The 22354-nt window shown below is 57.0% G+C and overlaps 1 protein-coding gene across 1 annotated transcript in view; it reads left to right on the forward strand.

The window, feature by feature from the left end:
- The first annotated feature begins 8998 nt into the window (after positions 1-8998).
- Positions 8999-22354, forward strand: part of RAP1GAP (RAP1 GTPase activating protein) — a 179649-nt gene continuing 166293 nt past the window's right edge. The window contains exon 1 of the mRNA XM_034753291.1: positions 8999-9072. The gene's annotated coding sequence lies outside the window, so the exon portion shown is untranslated. The remainder of the gene's footprint in view (positions 9073-22354) is intronic.

Here is a 22354-nt window from a genome sequence, read left to right on the forward strand (position 1 = left end):
CTCCCAGATAGCTGCCACATGCCCAAACCTGGGACACTTACAACATCTCAATGCGGGTCAGGATAGATGGTTTAACTCAGAAGAGTTGACACCCTCTATTAACCCTTTTGGTACCGTTGTACCTTTAAATGTTATTCGGGTGGCTGTGGATGGTTTTTGTTCTCCCCTCTCCTGCTAATCAGCCACTTAACAAACAGCACTTGGTCTTCACCTGGATCCCTTTTAATTTCACCCTCTTTTTGTCATGTCTAGTGGAACCCCTGATATTACCCCTCTTGCTTCTGCCATGAAAAGGTAATTGGCAAATTACTTTTATTTTCCCCAAAACTGTCATTTAAAGAACTTTGTCAGCCTGTTCTTATGTCTCCTTTTAGTAATAAATCTCCACTTGCATTCTGAGTATATCCCCCTTGTGACAGATTGGATCACAGAAACCCCCTTGGGGCTGCCAACTGATGTGCCAAGACTTCTTCTGCCCCTGCTTTCCCTGCCAGCTTGGGATTCCAGCACCCTGTCTTGTTGAGCCAGACACGCCAGTCTGCTCCAACACAGACCCAGGGTCCGAACCATGCGCCCCAAAACTGTAGACTTAACTGAAAGCAACTTAAGAAGTGTTCCTGTCTTTAACACTCAGATGCTCAACTCCCAATGGGATCCAAACCCCAAATAAATCCATTTTACCCTGTATAAGCTTTATAAACTCATAAATTATTCACCCTTTATAACACTGATAGAGATGCACAGCTATTCCCCCCCCCCAGGTATTAATACATACTCTGGGTTAATTAATAAGTAAAACGTGATTTTATTCAATACAGAAAGTAAGATTTAAGTGATTCCAAGTAATAGCAGACAGAACAAAGTGAATTACCAAGCAAAATAAAATAAAACACACAAGTCTAAGCCTAATACAGTAATAAAATTGAATACAGATAAAATCTCACCCTCAGAGATGTTTCAATACGTTTCGTTCACAGATTGGACGCCGTCCTAGTCTGGCCACAATCTTTTCCCCTGGTACAGCCCTTGTTCCAGCTCAGGTGATAGCTAGGGGATTTCTCATGATGGCCGCCCCCTTTTTTCTGTTCCACCCACTTATATATCTTTTGCATAAGGCAGGAATCCTTTGTCCCTCTCTGGGTTCCCACCCCCTCCTTCTCAATGGAAAAGCACCAGGTTAAAGATGGATTCCAGTTCAGGTGAAATAAATTATTTCACGTCACTGTAAGACTTCATTACCCACTTGCAAGCACACACGTATACAGGAAGACTTACAAGTAAAACAGCCACTTACAGTCAATTGTCCTGGTTGATGGGAGCCATCAAGATTCCAAACCACCATTAATGGCCCACACTTTGCATAATTACAATAGGCCCTCAGAGTTATATTTCATATTTCTAGTTTCTGATACAAGAGTGGTACATTTATACAAATAGGATGATCACACTCAGTAGATTATAAGCTGTGTAATGATACCTTACAAGAGACCTTTTGCATGAAGCATATTCCAGTTACATTATATTCACACTCATTAGCATATTTTTATAAAATCATATAGAGTGCAACGTCACACCCGCCTCCTGAACTTACTGCCAGAGACTTGGACACTGACCATAGCGGAGGCAGTATACCTGAAATTCATTTCTGGGCTCCCCTCTGGGGCAGACACTCCTGTGTCCCCTAAAAGGGAAAGAGACCCTGATCCAGCTGTAGGCTCACAGCTACCAGCTGTGACAGACCTTTCGCTGGCCAGCAAAATCCCCCCCCCCCTTTCACTCAGGTTGGGCTTGCTTCCAGCAACAGAGTCCATGGGGTTCCTTGCTTCCAGCTACAGAGTCCCTGTTCCCACCACAGCAGTCACCAGAACCCCAACTTCCAGCTCCAGGATACATAAACCGAGAAGAGTTAGTAGGGGAAGCAAAAGTGGATGGGAACCTGGGAGGCAGTGACCATGAGATGGTCGAGTTCAGGATCCTGACACAAGGAAGAAAGGAGAGCAGCAGAATACGGACCCTGGACTTCAGAAAAGCAGACTTTGACTCCCTCAGGGAACAGATGGGCGGGATCCCCTGGGAGAATAACATGAGGGGGAAAGGAGTCCAGGAGAGCTGGCTGTATTTTAAAGAATCCTTATTGAGGTTGCAGGAAAAAAACATCCCAATGTGTAGAAAGAACAGTAAATATGGCAGGCAACCAGCTTGGCTTAAGAGTGAAATCCTTGCTGACCTTAAACTCAAAAAAGAAGCTTACAAGAAGTGGAAGATTGGACAAATGACCAGGGAGGAGTATAAAAATATTGCTCAGGCATGCAGGAGTGAAATCAGGAAGGCCAAATCACACTTGGAGTTGCAGCTAGCAAGAGATGTTAAGAGTAACAAGAAGGGTTTCTTCAGGTATGTTAGCAACAAGAAGAAAGTCAAGGAAAGTATGGGCCCCTTATTGAATGAGGGAGGCAACCTAGTGACAGAGGATGTGGAAAAAGCTAATGTACTCAATGATTTTTTTGCCTCTGTCTTCACGAACAAGGTCAACTCCCAGACTGCTGCACTGGGCAGCACAGCATGGGGAGGAGGTGACCAGCCCTCTGTGGAGAAAGAAGTGGTTCGGGACTATTTATAAAAACTGGACGTGCACAAGTCCATGGGGCCGGATGCGCTGCATCCAAGGGTGCTAAAGGAGTTGGCGGGTGAGATTGCAGAGCCACTGGCCATTATCTTTGAAAACTCCTGGCGATCGGGGGAGGTCCCGGATGACTGGAAAAAGGTTCGCCCTTTATAACACTGATAGAGAGATATGCACAGTTGTTTGCTCCCCCAGGTATTAATACATACTCTGAGTAAATTACTAAATAGAAAGTGATTTTATTAAATACAGACAGTAGGATTTAAGTGGTTCAAAGTAGTAACAGACAGAACAAAGTAAGTCACCAAGCAAAATAAAATAAAATGCGCAAATCTATGCCTAATCAAACTAAATACAGATAATCTCACCCTCAGAGATGCTTCAGTAAGTTTTTCTCAGACTGGACATCTTCCAGGCCTGGGCACAATTCTTTCCCCTGGTACAGCTCTTGTTGCAGCTCAGGTGGTAGCTAGGGGATTCTTCATGATGGCTCCTACAGGCCAGTCAGCCTCACCTCAGTCCCTGGAAAAATCATGGAGCAGGTCCTCAAGGAATCAATTCTGAAGCACTTAGAGGAGACGAAAGTGATCAGGAACAGTCAACATGGATTCACCAAGGGCAAGTCATGCCTGACTAACCTAATTGCCTTCTATGAGGAAATAACTGGGTCTGTGGATGAGGGGAAAGCAGTGGATGTGTTATTCCTTGACTTTAGCAAAGCTTTTGATACGGTCTCCCACAGTATTCTTGCCAGCAAGTTAAAGAAGTATGGGCTGGATGAAATGGACTATAAGGTGGATAGAAAGCTAGCTAGATTGTCGGGCTCAATGGGTAGTGATCAACGGCTCCATGTCTAGTTGGCAGCCGGTTTCAAGTGGAGTGCCCCAGGGGTCGGTTCTGGGGCCGGTTTTGTTCAATATCTTCATTAATGATCTGGAGGATGGCGTGGATTGCACCCTCAGCAAGTTTGCAGATGACACTAAACTGGGAGGAGTGGTAGATACGCTGGAGGGTAGGGATAGGATACAGAGGGACCTAGACAAATTAGAGAATTGGGACAAAAGAAACCTGATGAGGTTCAACGAGGACAAGTGCAGAGTCCTGCACTTAGGACGGAAGAATCCTATGCACTGTTACAGACTAGGGCTAGGAAGCAGTTCTGCAGAAAAGGACCTAGAGGTTACAGTGGACGAGAAACTGGATATGAGTCAACAGTGTGCCCTTGTTGCCAAGAAGGCTAATGGCATTTTGGACTGTATAAGTAGGGGCATTGCCAGCAGATCGAGGGACGTGATCATTCCCCTCTATTCAACATTGGTGAGGCCTCATCTGGAGTACTGTGTCCAGTTTTGGGTCCCACACTACAAGAAGGCTGTGGAAAAATTGGAAAAAGTCCAGCAGAGGGCAACAAAAATGATTAGGGGGCTGGAGCACATGACTTATGAGGAGAGGCTGAGGAAACTAGGATTGTTTAGTCTGCAGAAGAGAAGAATGAGGGGGGATTTGATAGCTGCTTTCAACTACCTGAAAGGGGGTTCCAAAGAGGATGGATCTAGACTGTTCTCAGTGGTACCAAATGACAGAACAAGGAGTAATGGTCTCAAGTTGCAGTGGGGGAGGTCTAGGTTGGATATTAGGAAAAACTTTTTCACTAGGAGGGTGGTGAAGCACTGGAATGGGTTATCAAGGGAAGTGGTAGAATCTCCATCTTTAGAAGTTTTTAAAACCCGGCTTAACAAAGCCCTGGCTGGGATGATGTAGTTGGGATTGGTCCTGCTTTGAGCAGGGGGTTGGACTAGATGACCTCCTTAGGTCCCTTCCAACCCTGATATTCTATGATTCTATGATACATGTCTCTGTGCACCTCTTCCACTCCATTACAGCCAGTTCCTGCTTCTGGGTGTCAATTTGCTTTGTCTTTTAAGTCCAGGGTTTGCTGGTGGGCAGCCTTTTCTTTTTCCAGGGTAGTCTTTTCCTGGGCAAATTGCACATCAATTTCCATTTGTTTTCCCTTGAGACTGCTCGATGAGCTGGGATACCACAGAGAACCCCCTCCTGCCGGAACAGGCACCCCTCCACTCCTGTCTTACTAAATTAGACACTCCAGTCAGCTTCAGCACAGACACAGAGGTCGGGCCACACCCATCTGCATTTCACTGAAACTGAGATGCACTAAGCTCAGGAGCTTCTTAGGTAACAGAGACTTCCCCAGCGTCCAGTGTTCAGCCTTTCTGGGCAATTTGCAACTTGTGTAGTTCTAGATTTTTCTGATCGTCACTCTTACTTATTTTGCTTCCTTTTCTGTATCTATTGCCCTTACCCGAACCAGCAAACCAAACGGAAAATAACAAACCAGTAACCACTTTGTCTGTTCTCCAGCCACCACACTTAAAACTCACTTAAAATCACTACCGGTATCTCAAAGCAATCAGCTGTGCACAGATCCTGCCGACTACGCCACTGTGACGGGTTGGATCACAGAAACCCCCTTGGGGCTGCCAATTGATGTGCCAAGAGTACTTCTTAACCTGCTTTCAATTAAGACTACAACTGTTAGGGGACGTGGTTCAGACCTGGGTCTGGGTTTGCAGCAGGCTAGTGGGCCCGGCTCAAACCCGGCAGGGCACTGAAGTCCCAAGCTGGAAAAGCAGGGGCAGAAGTAGTCTTGGCACATCAGTTGGCAGCCCCATGGGGGTTTCTGTGATCCAACCCATCACACCGCGCTTCACTGAACCCTGCCACTGGTTTCAAGGGAATAACAGCTTCAGCGAGAGATTGGATAATTACTGATCCTTTCCCTTACTCCCTTGCCAGCCCTGCCTGCTCCCTTGTCAGAGACAGATATTTCTAGTCTATGTTTCTTCTTCTTAATATGCAGCTGTTCCTCATCCATTGGAACTTGTCACCATAACTTCCAGCCGGTATTTCCAGCAGCCCGAGACACCCCGAGTTCCAGGCACAGCTCTCAGCCTCTCCCAGCGCCGGCCCCCTCTGGTCTCAGCTTCATCCAGTGGTGAGCGGGAGCCGGTTCGCACCAGTTTGCAAGTACCGGTTGCTAAATTTAAAAGCCGGTGTAGAACTGGTTCCTAAAGGGGCGGTCGGGTGGGCAAACTGTCTGGCCCGCCTGAGCTCCCAGCGCCCTGCTGCCGCTACCCCAGGGCTCCAGCAGTGGGGCTCTGGTAGCAATTTAAAGGGCCTGGGGCTCCAGCCCCTGCTGGGAGGAGGGGTTGGATAAGAGGTAGGGAGCGGTTGGAGGGGGTGGAGGTTATGGGGAGGTGGTCAGGGGAAGGGGAAGGGGGGTTGGGGAGGCGTGGGAGTCTTGGGGGTCTGCTGGGGTGGTGGTGGATGGGGTTGGGGCAGTCAGGGGACAGGGAGTGGGGCGCTTTGGGTAGGGGGTAGGGTCCTGGGGGGCAGTTAGGGTGGGGGGTCTTGGGAGGGGATGGTCAGGGGACAAGGAGGGGGGATTGATGGGTTGCGGGTTCTGAGGGGGGCAGTCGGGGGCAGGACGTGGGTTGGGGTCGGATGGGTGGGTGGTGGGGGGGAGACAGGCACGTGGGGCTTGTACTCACCGCACGGTTCCCTACTGGGTCTTTGGTGGCACTTCGGCGGTGGGTCCTTCACTCGCTCCGGGTGAAGGACCTGCCGCCGAAAACCCAGAGTGAGTGAAGACCCCCCTGCCGCCGAAGTGCTGCTGAGGACCCAGTAGGGAACCGGTTCTTAGGATTTTGGGAGCTCATCATTGACCTCATCCCTTTTTACAGGCTCAACCTGCTTCTTCCTTCATCTTCCACAGGGCTTCCTTGAGCCCTGGCTCTCCTCTAGGTTAATTGACTAACTGCCTTGTGATAGAACCACTGACAGCCCATCCCCCATCACCGGCCTAGGACCCTGCCTCCTGCATCAGCCTCCCCAAGCCTCTGTGCTCAATGGGGCATGCTGAGCGGCTTCCTGAACTATCCTGCTTCCTGCCTCCCCGAGCTGGCCGGCCTATTTCCCCTGGAGGGACCCAGTGCTTGGCCTTTCCCAACTCCTATTTCTCCAAATACTTGGGGCGCTCAGGTCAGTTGTGTCTGCGAGGCCTTTTCTCAAGTTCCCCCGCTCACCCCAATGCCCTTTGGGGAAGGGTGGGGCCCATGTCTCCTCAACATCTCCCCCCACAGCCTCGCGGGAAAATGGGACATACTCAGCCATTCACCAAAGCTCCCCCCGCCCCGCGAGGCTGTTGCCAGTCGCTGGAACCCTACCGGCCCCCTGCTTTCTGGAATGCTGCCTCCCACACCAAGTGGGGTTGGCATCTCCGCTCGCCCTCCTCCACCACGTTCCTCTACACCACACCACACTTTTTTGGCAAAAGTGGGCATTTGTTCCATTTGCTCTTACCAACTGATCAAGTTGGACGGCTGGGACAGGGCTTAAAAAGGGACTGTCCTGGTAGGGTGACCAGGTGTCCCGATTTTATAGAGACAGTCCCAATTTTTGGGTCTTTTTCTTACACAGGATCCTATTACTCCCCACCCCAATCCCGATTTTTCACACTTGCTGTCTGGTCACCCTATGCCCTGGCCTAAACGGAACGTATGGTCACCCTACCCATGCCGGATACCAAAAGCCACATGCCCTGGGCTGCTTGTATTAGTTAGGGGGCTCCTGCTCAGGGCATGGATGGGGGACCTCCAAGGGAAACCCAGCCCCTGCAGGATGGCGCTTGGTTTTCAGTAGGAGGCCCTCTCCCCACACAGTCATGGCTGACCCCCAGGCCCCAGAGGGTTCGTCAGATACAGGCCGGCCCCTTTCACTTTCTCCCGCCTGCCTTTGAAATGGCTGGTGCGAGGCTGAGTCATCTCAGGATGTTACTTTGCAACTTGTAGATGACTTCGAAGCACCTGCCCTGGTGGAGGGCTTGGGGGCCCTGGGCACCCCTACTCTGGAGTCCTCAGCAATGCAGATATTTCACCCCCCATGGCTCTGCTGCTGCCCCTTGATCCCCCGCTGTCCCAGCGCTAGGCTCCCCCCAGCTCTGCTGCTGCCCCTCAATCCTGACCCGCAGCTTCCTGCTCTCCCAATTCTGTTTACATGCTGCTTTTCAAGGGAACCCCTACAATTAGCCATTCCTTTCTTACCCCCTTGATGGAAGGCTAGACCCCTCTGAGCATTCCCGAGCACACTGTTGCTCTTCTCGATGCCCCGCCCCCACTGCCATCTCAATGCCCCGGCCCCGCCATCACTGCGGCACCCACAGCCAGCCTGCAGCTCCTTTCCCTGCCTCCAACAGGCGCCAGAGTGGAGCTCCCCTTTGGCCCAATGCTGACAGCTCCTTCCCTGCCCGGACCCCTTGTGGGGAGGGAGTCGGAGCCTGCCATGTGCAGGGCAGCCTAGCAGAGGCCAGAGCACAGAGAGGTCCAGCACATCAGCCATTGGGAGGTAGTGGTGGGGGGGTGGTTTGAAAGCTTAGCATCTCTATCTCTGGCCCCAGCGGCCATCTCCCCCACTCCTGTACCCCCAGGCGGTCCCGATGGCAGCACTGGCCCTGGTCTACCCCCTGGTCAGAGACTCAGCGTAGGTGACATGATTTGCCCAAGGTCACGCAGAGCAGGGACCTGAACCGGGGTCTGCTGAGACGGGCCAGGGCCTTTATCTTTCCAACCTGGAGCCTCCCCAGCCTGCCTGATGCTCAGTGCCCTCTCCCTGTTGATGGCAGTGGGTGTTGAGCACCTCATAGGATCAGGGCCCTTCTCCCTGCCACGATTTTGCTCTCTCGGAGAGAGCCAGAATGTGAGCCCCCGCCCCCGAAATGCAGCTGCCTCTGGGTGAGAGCAGGGCACCTGTCGAGTCGCCCACAACGCACTGCCCAGGATATGGGACGCCGTGTCCAACTGAACGCAATGGGGATTGAGGGAGCTGGGTTTGGCCCAGGTGCTTGCTTTAGGGGATTTTAATGGCCTTGGTTTTATGCCTCATCCCACCGGTGGGACTCTGGTGGCCTGCACCCTGGCCCGTGCTGGGGCCCTGGTGCGAACCAGCTCCCAGGGCAGACTGGCCCGTGCCAATGGCTGCATACAGCGATCGGCCCGAGCCAGTGCCCAGTGCCCGCCCTGTGACGCCGGGGCGGGCTGGGTCGCCTCGGGGCACGCAGGGGCAGCCGGCGTGGCCGTGCACGGACGGGTGAGCCTGGCTCCCGCGGAGCGAGGCTGTGGCCCGTGGCCCGGGGCTGGCAGCGGGGCCGGGGGCGCAGGGCCCGCGCGCCAATGGCAGCGCCCGCGCCGGGCTGGGCTGGGCTGGGCTAGGTCACGTGACGCGCCGGCTCTGCCTCGCTCGGCTCAGAGCTGCAGCGGCTGCGCCGGGGAGCGCACGGCTCGGCACGGCACGGCACGGCTCGGATCCACCGCTGCTGCTGAGACCCCGCTTGGCATCGCCGGCTGTGCTCCCGGGAGCCTCCCGCGCCTGCTGCGGTAAGAGACCCCCCCGCCCCGGCCCCTCCGGCGGCTGCTCGCAGGGACCGAGGGAGCCCGGACTCCTGGGTCCCCTTTCTCGGCTCTACCAACCCCCGGCTTCGGGCAAGTCGCGTCCCCTCCCCGTGCCTTAGTTTCCCGTCTTTGCCCACACGGACAGTGCGGCTCGCCCGCTGGGCTGACACGCCCCGAGATGCGGGCAGAGGCCGGGGCTTGGATTTGGGGGTGTTCGCAGGCTCCGTTCTCTGAGCTGGGCTGTGGGTGGATCTGCCTGACCCCCCCTCCCCCGCGCTCCCCACAGCCGACAGCCCCTGAAGCTGCAGGGGTTGGAGCTCCCCAGGGGACCCATGTTACCACCTCCCACGCAATGGGCAGGGGAAGCGAAGCCCCCACCCCACCCCCGGGGTGTCCCACCCACCGCAGTCCCGGGTGCAGCGTGGAAAGGGCTTGTTGCCTTAGGGACAGGAATCCAGCTGTGCTGCGGGTGCTGGCACGTTGGCACCAACTGCTCCTCAGACACAATGCATCTAGGCGCCTGCTGGCACTGCCTGTGCCAAGGCTCACCACAGCCCCTAGGGCAGGTGACACTGCCAGGCTCAATCTGCCCCAAGGCCTCAGGAAGGTGAGTTCTGGGGTCGGGGTGAGCGACCCTGCTTCCCTGCTGCGTTGCTCCAGCCCAGCCTCCATGGGCTAGTGGGGTGTGAGAACCAGCAGCTCTGCATGCAGCCCATGGTCCAGAGGGGGCGCTGTAGTACCACTGTGAGTTAGCACCCTTCAAGCAGAGCTGGGGATGGCTTTGCTGGTCCTGACTAGCCAGCTGTGCCCACTATGCCAGGCATGCACTGCTGCTAGTGCTACCATGCCACCACTGGCATGCACAGGATGAGGGTTCTAGCATGGGCACATGCAGACCGGGTGGCAGCTTGCACAAGGCCCCCATGGCTGGTACTTTGACTACTGGTCTCTCTGCCAGGACGTGGGCCCCAGACAGCATCTGCTGAGCCCAGGGGGACCCATAGAGAGCCAGCAGGGTTATAATGCTCAGGACATTCTACAGGGCCCAGGCGAGTCCCAGACCTCTGGCCCATTCACTCATTGGCAGCTCTGGATCCGCTGAAGCGAGAGTTCCCCAATTCACTTCACCCCAGGGTAGCTCTGTGGCTACAATTCTGGACAGGACTCAAACCGGTGGCCTAGAGGTGAAAGGACTTGCTTTCCCCTCTGATTCCATGAGCTGGCCAGGAACCACCTCCTCCCTGCACAACAAGGAGGGCAAATGCCCAGTGAAATCTGGCCTGCTGCAGATCGGAGCACTTGGCTTCCCATTGTGTGTCAGGCCAGGGCTGGCTTCCCTTGTCCAGCCCCCAGCGATGCCTGCTGAAGTGCACACAGCTGTTCTGGGCTGGTGGAGCTGGGCTTGGCAGGGGGAACGTGACAGAGAAGAGACATTTCCAGGGTGTGAGAATGGGCTGAAATGTTCCGTCAGGCCTTTCCTTGTCCTCCAGAGCTGCAGTGTGCCCAGCTGGGCTCCCACAGCTGGCAAGAATTACGGGGGAATGTGGCACATGGACCACTGGGGAAAGGAGCGTTTGAAACCTCCTTGTCTCCGTGTGGTGCAGCTCCTTGATGGGTGTGTGTGCTGGGTTTCCGACCTGATTGTGACCTTGATCTGTGTGTTTGTTACCATCAAGAGGAGCCCTGCACTGGGCTGTGTAGGGTTGAGTTACTGGATGGGTTCCCGCAGAGCATTAGCACAGCTGGTGCCTGCCAGGTGAAGGAGGGAGGAAGAAGCTGTGGCTGGTGCCCAGTGATCCCTTCCCAATCTGCATCCCAGAGTCACTTCCACTTTTGCGAGGGTAGTGCTGCTCTCTCCCAGCTAGGCGAAGCTCCAGGCTGCGTGCCCCTGTTCTCTGAGGATCTCAAAGCACTTTGTCCAGGTGGTTTGGTATTTTCAGTCCCTGTTGACAGGGGGAAGGTGGCTTGTCCCCGGGCGTTCAGGGAATCGATATCAGAGCCGGGAATAAAACCCAGGTGCCCTGGAACCTAGCCTGCAGCTCAGCGTGGCATTTCTGTACTAACCGTGGGGTTTGACAACGGAAGGTGCTGGGCGCACAAGACTCATGTAAAGGTGGGAGCCTGGTTCTTCGCTTATGTCAGGCAATACCCACTGGCAGACTATGGGACTGCTGGGGTCGGGAACGCTCTTTATCAAGTGCTGCATTGCACAAGCCGCCTGGACCGGGGGTCTCAGCCTGCTCTGGGCTGCCCCTCCCTGCTGCTCTCGGTGCTTTATGGGTACTGGTGTCAGTAGTGGGATTGGGCAGCATCAGGGAGGGTGGTGCTAAATGGGCTGGTTCAGACCAGCCACCCCCTGCCCTCGGGCCAGGGCTGATGCTTTGTGCTCAGTTAGATCAGCCTCTAGCCAGCATGTGCTGTTGCATGGGGTCGGGATTGAGGGGCACTGGCAAAGCTGTGGGGGGCTGGATGAGCAGGCGGCTGTGGGTTGGGACTGAGAATCACTGGCAGAACTATGGTGAGACTTTCCTCAGGCTGCTGCTGAACTTGCCTGGGTGCAAACAAACTGCCCCTCTCCCCTGCTTTTTACCGTGTTTCTTGTCACCCCCCCCAAGAGGCACACGCAGGGACCATACAGCGATCGACCGGCGCAACCTGCATGGCCTGGCTCCGTCTAATCCACTCGCTCAGCCTGGCTGTGGGCATGCGGGCTCTCAGCGTACACCCGTGTGCAGCCTGCCCCCGCCCGCACCCAGCACCTGGCACCCAGTGTACGCACTGCACGCCCATGTTTCCTGCAACATGCCGTATGCACGCACAGAGCCTGGCCTGCCAGTGAGTGTGTGCACGTACACTCGCACACCAGGGCCCCCGGACCCCTCGCACGCTGACTTTCCATTAACACTCCTCTCCCCCACAGTCCCATTCTTTGTACTTCCATCACACCGTCTGCACAAGCGTCTCTGTCTCGCGCCCCGAGCCAAGTTGTGGGAGGCTGCTGCAGTGTCTCCCCTTGCCGTGGGGCTCAGTTCCCTGCTGGCTGTCTCGGCGTTTGCTTGGCACTGTGCTCCTCTGCCCCTCTTGCTGAGTTGCTTTGTATTAATTTGTTACATCGGCACTTCCCCCCCACCCATTTCAAGTCTTGGGGGGCCTTTGCCCCTCGGCGCCTGTCTCTTCTGTCTCTCAGTGATCAGCGGGGAGGCCCCATGAGTGCCCGTTTCATACAAACCTGCTGCACTTTGCTTCACCCTCGGCCGTTGCAGGGCCAGCCGCGTGGACAGCTTTTCCGGAATCCTGCCTCTCTGCTGCTTGCCAGAGCCCTCGGGCCTTGCTGGTTTCCTGTTCCCAGGCTCCCCGCACCCGAGTTTTCTAGCAGAGCTGGTGTAGTCTGTGGCATTGGCTCCTTTGTTTGTGCAGCTGCAGCTCCGCAGCTGGCACCACTCTGGAAGGAATGTGTAATGAGCATCGGGGGGGAAGGGGTCAGCACGCAGGCCTTGATTTTTGGTCACATTTGTGCATGCAATTGTACGAGGGGTTGCTTGGATGGTGGGGGGCAGCGCTCAGCAGCCTGCTGCTCACCTCTGGTTTACATCTTATCTTCTAATGCTCATGCTTCAGGGTTTTGATTGGCCACTGGCAGGGTCAGGAAGGAATTCCTTCCCCCCCTACAGTATATTCTGGGAGGGTTTTTTTTTTTTCAATCTCCATCCTCTGAAGTGTCAGGCCTAGAGCTGGGACGCTGGGTGAGGTGGGCCAGGGCTCTGAGGTGGCACCACGCATTCTCTCTCTCAGGGGCTTGGCTGGTTTTTGTCATGTGCCCAGGGCCTACTGGGTCAGCCTGGGTGCTGACAGGAGAGGATTTGCAGGGGTCAGATTGGCAGGGCCCTTGGGGGAGTTTTGCCTTCCTCTACAGCGTGTGGGTCCCTTGCCAGGATTATTGTGGGACATCTCCCTGACCCACTGCCCTGCCATTGCTGGTGCCCTGGGTCCCTCCTGTTCTCTGCCTGTGGCACTGATCCCCAGGCTCCCGTGACCTGGGAAGCTGCTGCGTTCCGTGATGGGCTCCGTGTGTGGGGCCAGGCAGAGCTCGGCGGAGACGATCTGGTTGCTCTGACCTAGAGATGGGCCTGTTCTCTAGCTGCAGGCAGGGCCAGGCCAGTCGCTCTGGAACCAGGACAAGCAGCCGGCTGCACAGCCAGACAAAGGGGGAGCTGCAGGGTGGGCGAGGTGCTTTTGATCTCCCTCCCCGGAGAAATCACCCCATTGACATTTCCCAGAGCCACCCTCACACCCTGCCCGGGGACGGTGCGCTAGCGTCTCCTGCCACCGCACCAGTGCTGCCAGGCGTGGGGGCAGGATGGGGTGTTCTCTCTCCAGTGCCTCCATCCATCCCCTGCTGCTCTCCTGGGGCCGGACCCGCGTCTGGCGTGCAGCGGTGCTGCAGCCAGGAGAGCTCTGCTGGCTCGTGGCACCGGGTGGGGCGGGGCGGGGGTCCGGCGCCTTCTCTCTGCAGCCCAGAGCCAGGGTTTCCCAAGCACTACGTACCAGCTGCTCCGACTGAGAGGCTCGGGGCCGGATGTCCAGCTGCTCCGTGCTGGCAGCTGGGGCGGGTTTGCCAAAGGAGCCACTCCCGGTGTGTCGAGCTCTCTGGAGGATCTGCCCCTAGGAGCAGCCAGACCTAAACCCCAGCTCATCCCTTCCCTTTCACCCGGACCTGGGGCCCATCTCCAGAGAGCTCATGGACTGGCCCGAATCCACTGGGCTGGGTCTCGGGCACCTGGGAAGCCCTGGGTCCAGAGAAACCGGGGTGGTGCTAATGGGGGTGTCAGGGTGTGGCTGCAGGAAGGGGGGGGGTGGGTCCCCGTGCTGAGCTGGAGTATTGGTTTGCTGGGTGTCGAGCTGGGTGTGCAGGTGCATAGAGGGAGTTGTGTGTGTATGTACAGGGGGTGCATGTGTGTTTGTGTGTGCGCGCATGTACAGGTTGTGTGGGTATGTGCGTGTGTACACACATACAGGATGTGTGCGCGCACACGTACAGGGGGTGTGTGTGTGTGCGCGCACACGTACAGGGGGTGTGTGTGTGTGCGCGCACACGTACAGGGGGTGTGTGTGTGTGCGCGCACACGTACAGGGGGTGTGTGTGTGCGCGCACACGTACAGGGGGTGTGCGTATGCCCATGTGGCGAGTGGATTGGGGGCGGGACGTGCAGTCAGCTCTTGCTGGGTCTTGTGGGGTTTTCATAGAATATTAGGGTTGGAAGGGACCTCAGGAGGTCATCTAGTCCAACTCCCTGCTCAAAGCAGGACCAACCCCAACTAAATCATCCCAGCCAGGGCTTTGTCAAGCTGGGTCTTAAAAACCTCTAAGGATGGATATTCCACCACCTCTCTTGATAACCCATTCCAGTGCTTCACCACCCTCCTAGTGAAAAAGTTTTTTCTAATATCCAACCTAGACCTCCCCCACTGCAACTTGAGACCATTACTCCTAGTTCTGTCATCTGGTACCACTGAGAACAGTCTAGATCCATCCTCTTTGGAACCCCCTTTCAGGTAGTTGAAAGCAGCTATCAAATCCCCCCTCATTCTTCTCTTCTGCAGACTAAACAATCCCAGTTCCCTCAGCCTCTCCTCATAAGTCATGTGCTCCAGCCCCCTAATCATTTTTGTTGCCCTCCGCTGGACTCTTTCCAATTTTTCCACATCCTTGTAGTGTGGGGCCCGAAACTGGACACAGTATTCCAGATGAGGCCTCACCAATGTCGAATAAAGGGGAATGATCATGTCCCTCGATCTGCTGGCAATGCCCCTACTTATACAGCCCAAAATGCCGTTAGCCTTCTTGGCAACAAGGGCACACCATTGACTCATATCCAGCTTCTTGTCCACTGTAACCCCTAGGTCCTTTTCTGCAGAACTGCTTCCTAGCCACTCGGTCCCTAGTCTGTAACAGTGCATGGGATTCTTCCATCCTAAGTGCAGGACTCTGCGCTTGTCCTTGTTGAACCTCATCAGGTTTCTTTTGGCCCCATCCTCTAATTTGTCTAGGTCCCTCTGTATCCTATTCCTACCCTCCAGCCTATCTACCACTCCTCCCAGTTTAGTGTCATCTGCAAACTTGCTGAGAGTGCAGTCCACGCCATCCTCCAGATCATTAATGAAGATATTGAACAAAACCGGCCCCAGAACCGACCCCTGGGGCACTCCGCTCGAAACCGGCTGCCAACGAGACATGGAGCCATTGATCACTACTCGTTGAGCCCGACGATCTAGCCAGCTTTCTATCCACCTTACAGTCCATTCATCCAGCCCATACTTCTTTAACTTGGCGGCAAGAATACTGTGGGAGACCGTATCAAAAGCTTTGCTAAAGTCAAGGAATAACATGTCCACTGCTTTCCCCTCATCCACAGAGCCAGTTATCTCCTCATAGAAGGCAATTAGGTTAGTCAGGCATGACTTGCCCTCGGTGAATCCATGCTGACTGTTTCTGATCACTTTCCTCTCCTCTAAGTGCTACAGAAAGTCTCACAGTTTTCGGTTTCTCTTCAAGCCCCAGCTCCAGGAGTCAGGTCTTGGGGCGAGAATCTTGCTTTAGTTTTTAAAAAAAGTTCCTAGTCCTCCTGGTGCTGGGCAGCTTGAAACCAGCGTGCAGGGGCAGAGCACTCAGAAGGTGCCCGCCTGACTCAGAGTTCAGGAGACAAGGTGACGGAAATGAAGAGAGATTTTAAACCTCATGATTTGAAGCCAATTCCTGATTTTGTGGAGATCTTGTCACATGCGTATTGTACGCTGGGGCTGGCAGTGCTGTGTGTGGGGGTGGCAGATCGGCGGGGGAGAGGGGTGCGTTGGGAGGAGGGGTGTATGCACAGGTTATATATAGTTGTGATGTTCCTCCTGGGAGCTGTTTTCTCCCCGGTAACTTACACTCGCACTGGGGGAGTGTGGTGGGGTAGGGGCTGAGGGCAATTCCATTTCTAAGCGCAACGGGCTGTGCTCTGGGAGACTCTGGGGGGTCTGGGGGGGTTTGGAGGGGGCATGCTGGGGTGGGCTCTGGGGGGGCACATGCAGGGCTGTGCTGTCTTTCAGTTTAACCTTCAGCCTTCATCCAAGCTTGGTCTCGGTGGGGCTCTGGGTCAGTCACACCCTCTCTGCCAGAACTCCAGAAGGTCAAGGGGTGAGCTCCGTAAGTGCCCTGCTGCCCCACCTGACTGGGCTGTGGGGCCTGTCGGTGTGAACAGGAAATGGGGGGACACCAGGGAGAAGGAGCTTTTAGTGCTGCTAACAATCGTGTTTCCTCCACACCAGGCACTGCCCCTGCCTGGCCCCGCTCTGCTGGAGTGGGGGTGAGCTAACTTCAGGTGGAGGGCAAGATGGCGCCTCGCCTTGGGGCTGAGGTTAAGGCTGAAAGACCCTTTCGCGGACATGGGTAGGAGAGGCCTGGCGACACTGAGTGTCAGCGCCCAGCAGCCTCTCGTCTGGAAGGAGATGCGTGAAGGTCTGTGCAGAGCTGGCCTGGTTGGGCGGGATGCCCTGGGCACCCAGCTGGATCTCTTGGAGCAGGTACTCATGGCACAGTGGTGTCAAATCTCATTCTGTGCCATCCACTCCTGGCACCACCCAGCCCTGCAGCAGGTCACCCTGCCAGGCCTGATGACCCAGTGGTGCGTGCCTGCCTGGCATGGTTGCCTACCCCCTGGGGTCTCTCTGGGTGACTCATTCCCCTCTTGGCAGTGCTGCTCTGTCACTCGCGCCCACGCTGCTCTCGCTGAGCTGCTGCGTGGCCCTGCCCACGCCCCGCAGTGCTTGCTCAGGGCCCCAAGGGCCCTCCCTGCGAGCTCCGAACCCTGAGATGGGGCATCAGAACATGTGACCTCCCCCCACGGCAGCACCGGTGGCTGGTGGGAATCAGGGCATGGCTGGTTCGCGGGAGCCGGGCTGGTTCCTTCTGATCAAGCCAAATCCAGCCCAACCAGCACGGGGTGAAATTCCAGGTTTTCCTTCCTCCCATTCCCTGCCCTCCCCGGAGGGTTTCAGACAGTGCAGTGAGAACACAAATGAGCCAGCCGAGCGCTGGGCATGGACTGGGAGCGGAGCTGGCCGGGGGCAGTGCCCGAGCACAGACCCATGTGTCCAAATATCCATGGGGCTGCTTTTCCCCCTGGCTTCCCTCTTGGGAGCGTTTGCACGGGCAGGGTTTGGTCATGAGGGCTCGCTCTGGGCGCTTGGAGCCATGTGGGACGGAGCAGCGGGAGAAGGAGGGTGGGGAAGGAAGGGGGCTGTGGGATGACATGCTGGGGGGTCAGAGGAGTTGCAGTTGGAATGGTGCCACTGGTTTCCTGGGTGTGGTGCTGCAGGAGTATGGCAGGAGGGGGCTGTTCTGGCGCCGGGTTCTCTCTGCTGTGTGCGTGACTCTGGCTGGGCAGCGGCTCCTAAGTGCAAGCCAGGCTGCTGGCATGGCCCCGGGCCCAGCGAGCAGGGTAGGCTGGCAAGGGACTTGCTGACTGCAGTGGTGTGTAGTGGTGCTGCATGTGATCACATTAGACCTTGTCCATCTTCTTGATCAACATGCAATGGATTTGCTGGGCTGGCTGCTGAATGAAGGCCCCATGGTTACGCCCCTGGTGCCTGAGCTGGGTTGGCTAGTGTTGGACTCACCCCTGCCTGAGCCATCGGGCCTGCGGCGGGTGAGGCCGCGCTCCCAGGAATCCCCATCCATAGGAGCAGGGGGTCTGCCTGTGCGAGACACGCAGGGCGCCTTGGACCCTAACGCTGCAGACACGGCTGCCTGGGGAGTCCCCACGAGGCTCCTGCTGGCGAAGAACCTCCAAGGTCAGCTCTGAATCCACTGCAAAGAAAACCCCTTTGTAACCCTGGCTGCTTAGGACAAACCTCTCCTGGGTGTCAAGCCCCTGGGGACACGGGCTCCTTTGGGGACAAATCAGGCCCAGCATGTCTTGCCCACTGCAGCCTGAATCCAGCTCCCCCGCAGTCAGCGTCCTTTGCTGGCCTGACTCCCTTCCCAGGGTGACGCGCCGGGCTGCCTGCCTGCCCTTGGCCAGGATCTCTCCTGCTGCAGTGACTGACACGTGCAAAGCCCTTCGCAGCCAGAGAGGAGCCGAGAGCAGCTGAGCCCAAGGAGGACACTGGAGAGACGCCCGCTGAGTGCAGCGCTGGCTCCGGCTGGTCTTGGCGGGAGGGGAGGCTGCCAGGCAGTCATACCCATCTAGCAGGGAAGGTCACTCAGTGCCCACATTGCCCTGGGGTGCCACAGCAATGGCTTCATTTGCTCTCCCTGTGCTACTCTGCTGAGTATACGCCCCCTCCCCGGAGTGTCACTGCCCAGTGACAGCGCTGCAGGCTGAGGAAAGGATTTAATGCCAGGAGTGCTGGCTCCTGGCTCAGCCCAGAGTCCCAAGCCACCTCATGAGCGGCTTTTCACCTCCCGCCCCTCGGGCGTGGCACTCGGCAGTGCCAGCATCTCCCACCAAGGGCCTCTCTGGAGCTGGCTGGCCCATTAAACACAGCCCCCTGGGGACTGGTTGGGCAAAGAGCCTTGTCTTCTCTAGGCTAGTATGGCCAGCTGGGAGAAGGTGCCATATCCACTGGGACCCCTAATTGCTTGGCTCTGGCTGTAGAGGGCATCCGTCTGCCCTTCCAGCTGCCCTTCCGCCCCACAGCTGGCTTTGAAGGGCCATGACATCTAAATGTTGATCACACCACGGGGTCCGTCACCAGCCACGACTCCCTCCCAGGCTGGCACTGATGGAATTTGAACTGGAGGCTGTTCAGATGGGGGCAGCACCATGCCCTGGTTTGCAAACACACCCACGGTTATAGTCATCCTCGTTGTGCTCCACCCCAGAGGCAACCGCTGCCTCCCCAGCCAAGCTCTGTGGGATCAGAGCTGCGCTTAGAGCTGTGGGCGGGGGCTCCTTTGATCACCTGCTGCTTAGCAGAAGGCACATGGCAGGTCGTCTGGGGGCTGCCTACACAAGGCAGCGGGGTGTTGGCGTTCCTGGAGTGCCCAGCTCCTGCACTGCCCCTCATGTCCGCACACAGCAGCCCCCACAAGCAGCACTTGGAGAAGTTGGTTGCAAAACTTTGGACTCTTTGGCTTGGGGCCCGGCTGGGCTGGTGCCAGTAGCATGGATGGGAAGCGCGAGGCTGTGGCTGCCCTTCGCTGTGGGACATTGTCACGTCTATGCTTTGGCCCAGTGTGTTCCGGCTGCTCCCCTCCCATGGGAGACAAGCCCTTTGCCCTGACTGGCTGGTGAGGGGAATGCCCCAGATGGGGCTGGTGGGCCCCGGTGGCTTGGACTCTGCGATCCTGAAGGGGCGACTTGCCAGTGGTGGTTGCAGGCTGGTGACCTGCCTGCAGGCTCTTGGTGCTTTGCTCTCCATGCGAGCGCAGCTGGCTCCAGAGGCCAGGGACGGCCGGGACATGGTTTGTCCAGTGGCTGCTCACGTCTGGCCCCTGTCGCTCGGTGGGTGTGCGGGGAGGGTTCCACTGTGGCCGTAGGCTCGGATTCATGCTGAACCTGGTTTGGGGGGGTGGCTTGGCATTTGGAAGCAGTGTGTGAGCTGAATTCCTTTCCAATGGCCCAGGGGGAGGGTAAAGTGCTAGCATGGGCCCAGCTCTGTCCACTCAGTGGAAAATCTCCCTAGAAAACTCCATCTCCGCCCCGAGTTCTCCGAGCTGATCCGTGGTGGCCGGCGGCTTCGCCAGCCCAGCTCTCCACTGCCACTAGGAAGAAGAGGAGTCAGAGCTGGGCTGCCTGGTTCCCCTGCAGAAGAGCCAGCAGGGCACAGCTTGTTCCAGGAGGGATTCTCTTCTGGGCACCTGTTCAAAGGGGCGGCTGAGCCCAGGGGGTTCCCCAGCTGCATTCTGTATGTCAGCTGGGAGTCGTGCAGCAGGCCCCAGTGTGCTAGGTGCTGTACAAATGCAGAACAGAGTCAGTGCCCAAGGGAGCTGGCGATGTAAGTAAGACGGGAACACAAGGAGACATTGCTGTCAGCAGGCCAGGCAGTGCCCTTGGCAACCCGCTGCCCAACCACCCTTTGGGCTTGTTAAGTTGGGATCTGCAGGTGGACAGTCAGAGCTTGGTGGAAGTTTACGTAGCGTCTGCTGGGCTCGAGGGGCAACGTGGGAGAACCCCCCAAAGTCAGGGGTGGCCGACCTGTGGCTCCGGAGCCACATGCGGCTCTTCAGAAGTTAATATGCGGCTCCTTGTATAAGCACCAACTCTGGGGCTGGAGCTACAGGCGCCAACTTTCCAGTGTGCCCGGGGGGTGCTCGCTGCTCCTGGCTCTGCCACAGGCCCTGCCCTCCCCCTTCCCTGAGCCTGCCGTGCCCTCGCTCCTCCCCCTCCATCCCAGAGCCTCCTGCACTCCAGGAAACAGCTGATCGGGAGGGGGAGGCACTGATCAGTGTGGCTGCTGGTGGGTGGGAGGTGCTGGGAGTGGGGGCTGCTGACGTATTACTGTGGCTCTTTGACAATATACAACACTGGTAAATTCTGGCTTCTTCTCAGGCTCAGGTTGGCCACCCCCTTCCAAAGTGCTTGTTTGAGCGTCTGCCCCGCGGGCACTGGTGGCAGCATGGTGGGCCAATGGGGCGCCGGCACTGGTGTCTCAATAGTGGTTCTTTGTGTCCCATCCCCCCCAGGTCTGCTGGAGCCAGCCCGCCCTGCTGCCAGCAGTGGGGGTTGCTGCAGAGATCCTTCGGATACACCACAGCCCCGACTGACCCCGGGAGCTGGGGGGAGGCAGCTGGGGTGCTGGCTGCGGGGAGACGCAGGAGAAGAGGAGATCAAGGCAAAGGGGGAGAGGAGAAGCTGGGAAAGAGCCTGGTTCAAGCTGAGATCTGGGAATCCAGCCCCCCTCCCCCCACGGCTGTCTACTCAGGGACCCCAGGGGTGGGTTCCTCTCCACTCTTCAGTTTCATGGTCAATTCCAGCCCAGTACATGGCACGTGGCTGGCCATTAATGGCAACACTGGCCCCTGTGCGCCTGCCCCTCCATGCAGGTCACCGTGCAGCGGCCTTGTACTATGGACAGCGGGGGGCTCTCAGGAAATCCTGGCTCTGCAAGCAAACATGGAGGGCTGGGCACGAGCCCGAGTCTCTCTCTACCCCCCCCCCCCACGCTCCCCCAGGCAGCTTGGTGCTGTCCAGGGTGCTGGCAAAGCCCTCGCTGCTCCCACCTCTCCTTCGCCGTCTGGGCAGCAGAGGGTGCCCTTGGCCACCTGTTCCGCGCCTGCAGCCCTGAGTAGGCCCTGCAGGGGCAGCTGCTCCCCCTGGGGTGGGGAGGCAGCGCTGCCTTGGGCTGTTCTGCTGACACCTCACTGTCCTTATGGCAGTGGCGTGGCCTGGTCCAACCACGGTGCTGAGATGGGGGGGGCCCAGCCACGTGCCTGCACCTGCCCATGCTTGCATTGTGCAGCGTGTCTGCATGTGCATTGGGGTGTCTGTCTGTTTATGGGAGGGGGTGTGAGGGCCGTGTGCGATCCATGCATGGGCATATGACCATGCCTGTGGGTGAGTGTCACTGAGGCCCAGCCTGCTCTGCACCCACAACTTTGGGTGACCCTGCTGCATCAGTCAGGGCTGTGAGAACTGTCGCTCCCCCGCACACACACTGCGAGGCTGAGCCAGCTGCCGCCTCGGGGGGAGGTGGGCTGATGACTGACGAGCCCCTTCCCTCGCTGCAGGAAGCAGCACGCCCTCAGCGTGAGTGCGTGGGGGAGGGAGGGGCATGCCCGTGTTTGTACGATTGTGCTCATTTGCTTGTATACGTGCACGTGAGCTAGTGCCTGGCAGATTTGGCTCGTGCACGTGTGTGTGTGTGTGTGTGTGTTGCACTATCAGAGAGATGCTCTGTCTGGGTTCACACCCCTTCCGGCTGCACCTCCCTTTCTGGCACCCCGGGTTATCTAGCCAGTCCCAGGGTTATTTATTCTGGGCCATTACGGTCTCTAACTGCGCCACTCGCTCACTGCATTTGCTTCTCGGAGGAGCCCCATTGATTGCTGCTGCTTTTTCAAGTGGTTGAGCCTGCACTGGCACTGGGGGCCTGAGAACATGCTGGAGGGGAGGTTGGCTCTATTTTCAAAGGCTTTGGTGGGAGTAGTTGAGAGGGGGGTCAGAATGCACTCACTCCACCCTCCCCTGCCACCCTGCCCCTGTGCAACACAGAGACCATCCCTACCACCCAGCAGCTGAGAAGCAGCCTCAGAGAGTGAGGTCCTAGGGGTGGGGTTTCAAAG

This window comes from Trachemys scripta, chromosome 19 (genome assembly GCF_013100865.1).
Source record: "Trachemys scripta elegans isolate TJP31775 chromosome 19, CAS_Tse_1.0, whole genome shotgun sequence".
NCBI lineage: Eukaryota > Metazoa > Chordata > Testudines > Emydidae > Trachemys > Trachemys scripta.